The sequence below is a fragment of the Chaetura pelagica genome, unplaced genomic scaffold (genome assembly GCF_000747805.2).
Source record: "Chaetura pelagica isolate M959 unplaced genomic scaffold, ChaPel_1.0 scaffold90, whole genome shotgun sequence".
In the NCBI taxonomy this organism is placed as follows: Eukaryota; Metazoa; Chordata; class Aves; order Apodiformes; family Apodidae; genus Chaetura; species Chaetura pelagica.
The window spans coordinates 17,679,170-17,679,518 of NW_009953496.1; positions in this window are offsets into that span (position 1 = coordinate 17,679,170).

Sequence of the window (349 nt, forward strand, 5' to 3'; positions counted from 1 at the left end):
TGAAAAGATGGTGCTGTTTTCAAAGAGCTTTTCAGAGAGCGCTCTCAAAGGCTTCTTTCCAAAGGCGGGATGGGCTGGCTGGGATCCCAGTCAGGACGGGGGCTCTTCCTTCAGGTCCATTTCTCTAACCTCAGACATCACAAGGAAAAGAGGAGCACGTTAAAGCATCTGAGCTGTGGAAAAGGGCATCACCCACACAAACTAATTTAAAGGTCTCAAACGGGTATCGCTCCCTTTCCGTGACTTGCTCCCCCGGAGTTAACCTGGAAACCGTGACTCGAGGCTGACGGGTTTGTTTTTCCTTCAAGCCAACGTTCGAGTTTTCTCTCCCACGCACACGCACAGCCCG